At 40.0% G+C, this 4232-nt stretch overlaps 1 long non-coding RNA gene across 1 annotated transcript; it reads right to left on the reverse strand.

Annotated features, from left to right (window-relative positions):
• Positions 1–541: 541 nt before the first annotated feature.
• LOC140349043 (uncharacterized) lies at positions 542–3204 on the reverse strand. The gene is made up of 3 exons (XR_011924516.1): positions 3064–3204; positions 1867–2030; positions 542–1295 (listed from the first exon to the last, which is right to left on the reverse strand). It is a non-coding gene; the product is annotated as an uncharacterized lncRNA (long non-coding RNA).
• Positions 3205–4232: the final 1028 nt, after the last annotated feature.

Here is a 4232-nt window from a genome sequence, read left to right on the forward strand (position 1 = left end):
AACAGTCAGGTGGCACTTCGGGCCTCAAAAGCAGCCCCCTCATCACACACAAATCTAACATGCATACACATTAAAACTCAGGCTCACCCGACCTCAGTGATCCACACCACAGTCTAATGTCTAAGGCATCTGCTCATGTCTAGTCTGGAAGGTCTTTCCCACCCTGCCCCCAACTCCAGCCCGCTACAGCACCAGCTCCCACAATGGTGGGAAAGCAGGCTTTTTAGCGAGGCTGGAGAGGGAGGAGGGAGGAGACTAAATAGCTATTGATGGGAGAGAGTGAGGGCGAGTGGGGCTGAATGATAATGTGAAAATGCGCCGTGCTGTTCATTAACACACAAGCGCTGCAGCTGCACATGGCAGCCTGGACACACACTCACGTGGTTACGTCTCTCTGCATCAGGTTGTACAGGCCGGCCTCAAGCCGCCACAACACACTTACAAACTGACATTGTTTGGGAGGTTCAAGTTCAAATGTTTCAACTGGTTAAAAATGAGCATGCTGGCACTTAAATGAACATGTTGTACTTAAATAAACATGCTGGCACTTATTACATTTAAGTTTAAATGTGTCCAATGTAGATTTGTAGTTTAAATGTGTCGTATGCAAATATAATACCTAAAAGCCGAAGAGAAAATGTTGCTACACTCGGACCACAGAGTATTTGGGATTATTGATAAATCTCACTATCGATTTAAGGAAATTCATTATACTACTAAAAATAATTGAATTAGTTATATATAAATGAATCTCCAAACTAAACCAGGAGAAAAGAGGGTTTACACCTGTTCCTGGTGCAGCAGTAAAGAAGTACCATGACAAGAGAAGATGGCAGCTTTCCTTTAACTGGTGCCAGCTCATTAATTTTGTTTGCTCCCAGCCCCCTCTGCAGCACCCTCTCACATCAGCCTTTAACTGCTAATTAGCAGGAGCAGAAGATAGAGGGGACAAGGGAGAGGCCATGTGCAACTGCGATGGAAATGGGACACTTTTCTCTCTTGGTTCTTCTTGCTCTGCTCCCTCCCCCAGCCCCGCACTATTGACCATCCAACACCTCTGTCTTTGCCCAGCACAACCCAGGATGCAGCTCACCTTATGCCAATCCAGCCATTTTACATGTCGCTGCAGAAACTCCCAAAATGGCTCCTGAGCGCGCCCAAACTCAAACGTTGGTAAGGCCTTTGTCTCTCACTTGGCACACGATGTTGGCACTGCAGATGGCATTAAAGGAGGAGGGAAGGAGAAATGGCAGCTATGGTCGCTTCATCCTTCCCCTAAACTTGGTGTGTCAAGCCTGTAAAATAAGTTGAGAAAGCATTCACAATAAAGTTTGGATATTGTGTATAATGAAATCATGTAAAATTATATCATGTTCTTTTGTTACCATTACAGTAAGAATAAAAATGGGACATTGGCCTTTTCACATATCCAATATGTCCCTGTGAAACGAAGCAATTAGCCTGGTTTGACAGCGAGCTCTGCAGCAGTAAGTAGTTAGCAGAGTGAAAGAAAACTCATCTCACTCCGGTGCTCTTTAGGCTTTTGAGGCGTGCTCCAGGAGAAGAGTGGCCACTGCACAGCTCTTAAGGACTACGTTGAACAGTTCAGCTGTTGTCTACAGGATGACCATGCCCTTCCTATTGAGGCAAGACACAATGTGTCCCAAAGGGTCCAAGATTCACTCCCAGTTTAAATAAGAGCACCAAGTGTTATACTAACTTTGAGTCTCAAGAATTTTGTCCACTCCAGAACATTATCTGCGATCGTAAAGACAATACTGTTGAAATAGATAGGCCTATCTAATGTAATTAAATAAACATGAGTATAAAAATGTGTGTTGAAACCGTAGTTAAAAACCGTCTTACCTTTTTATCTTTGAAATGTCGTGCACACTAGAGGTTACAGCTGAAGTCATTTCTATATTCGGTTATCTAGCTTTATGACAGTTATAGACTCATACAGCTAGATAACCAAAGACAGAAACGGACTTCACAATCGCTCTTACAGCAGGATGCGATGCTGGGGTATTCTAAGAAAAGTCAAAGTTTGATTTAGACCTTGAACAACATTTAAAACAATCAAACAAGACTTTAATTGTGGAGAGAGGAAAGGATGAGAATGAGGCCTGCTTCATGATCACAGCCTGAAGCCTATTCTCTTTCACATTTGATAAGAAAAACAATACAACTTAATTTGTATTTCATTTAAATACATCATCTAATGCAGCTTCTGAATGGATGAAACACATACAGGCCATAAAATACAATTTATTTTAATTTATTTTTAAATAGGCCTTGCTATTATTAGGTGCGTGCAATTATTAAGCGTTAATCAGGCCTAGTTAGCATTAAGTCTTAACACGAACAGAAAGACAAGTGAAATCATGTTTTGAATCAGTATGAAATTCTTTATATTACACTTTTTTCTGAGATCAGTATTTCAAAACCCAATTAATAATGTGTAAATTGCAACAATTCTCACAGGCCTTTAGTGTATCCTTGGGTTATTCAGCCTAATATTTCTACACTATAACATCTTCAGACCTACTTTAGGACAGCCTGATCCATAAGATAACGTGACATAAAATAAGCCTTTTATTGATTCCATATCCTTGAAGAAAGAAAGGGGAGAAAAAAGAAAAAATGCTCAATGGACTCAGCTATAGGCTACTTGACTTTTAATGGATTTATATTTTTGGCCTACTTCTTCTTTCCAAATCTGACTCCTTATTATTGGTTGAATATGTAATTACCCACCTACTATATTTCAATTGATCTTTTATAATAACTAGAACATATTACTCTTCTAGATTAGCCCATGTGTTCCAACTAAATTTACTATGTGAAGGTTATTGGTTGGCAAAGCGTTCCTGGACGCCCATTTACCACTATAATACTAAAAGTGCAATAAGAAAATATCAACCAATGCGTTTAAAAAAAAACAACAACCATAAAATTACTTACTGCAAAAAAAACTGCACGATGGACTAGAACATATTTATGCTAATGCTGTGTTTTGCAACCCACGCGTTTGCATGCTACAATAGAAAGCTGTGTGCTCACCTCTGCGGACAGAAAGCAGAAACATGTCGCCAAGTGGAGTCTGTAATGAAATCCCTGGTTAATTTGGGGGTGCCACAGGTCGGGGCCTCGCTGCCCGTGCGCGCTGCTGTCCTGATGAGTCTGATTTGGAGCAGAGTCCTCCAGCATCTGCGTGCGCTCTGGCTCTGCGCCGCTTCTTCCTCACTCAGCGCGCACTGACGCCGCACGCCAGCGCAGGGCAGCCGACCAATCAGAGCGTGCCGTATCACTGCCCCCCTCCAAGTTCACAGACGCGCCCTCCTCCTCCGCCGCGGCTCTGGACGCCACATGCGTTCACACTGCAGGTCCAGGATGGTTTTGTGTGTGACCTGAAGTCAAATGTGGCCTGAATGTATAGGGAAGACTGGGGTAAACTGAGAATATGACATATATGCTGGTAAATTGAAAGCGTTCTTAAATCATGTTCAAAAATATTTAGGTAAAATGGAAAGGAAAAAAAAATTAAATAAAAGTTTTAGAGAAAAAAAAAATATTTTAACAAGATATACAATGTATACATATCAAGAGTTTAGGTAACTTTCTCTCCTAAAATATAATGTAACAAGATTTATCCAAGAAACTTAATGGGGTTGAAATATATAGGAAGATATTCAGAAGGTACTCTGGGGTTCAAATGTATTAAAATAATAATAATATTAATTTGTCAGTTTAAAATCCCACATGGGACACTTTGAAATGTGTAAGTACAAGTTCTGCTGATTTTGATCCAGAAGTCAGGCTTAATCTGGCAGTTTACTTTACCCCAAGACCCGGAACCTGGAGAAAGTTTCTCTAAAACTATGAGTCTCAGAATGGTTTTATGTAGACAGTTAGGAAACATCCTAGAATGTATGTGAAATGTTTTATTTTACTCAGATTTTACTATGTTTTTGATGCAAAAAGTGGCTCAACTTACTCCAGTCATTTTGTTTATATTGAAAGACCAATTTCGTTCTTGATATTTTGCCTAACTTTTGCTTCTTTAGTTTGATTTCTTAAGATTAATTTTTCTGTTCAGTTTCATGTCTGTGATGAATAAAAGTAATTCTGATTCTTTCATGGCGGTGGCCAGTAAGAATCAGATCATAATCAAATAACCCAAGTATTAGCTCAGATTTTTAGTGTGTGTTTACATGCACAGAAATCTAATA

Source organism: Eucyclogobius newberryi, unplaced genomic scaffold (genome assembly GCF_026437365.1).
Source record: "Eucyclogobius newberryi isolate DKJ021-1_F unplaced genomic scaffold, fEucNew1.0.hap1 SCAF_7, whole genome shotgun sequence".
Lineage (NCBI taxonomy): Eukaryota > Metazoa > Chordata > Actinopteri > Gobiiformes > Gobiidae > Eucyclogobius > Eucyclogobius newberryi.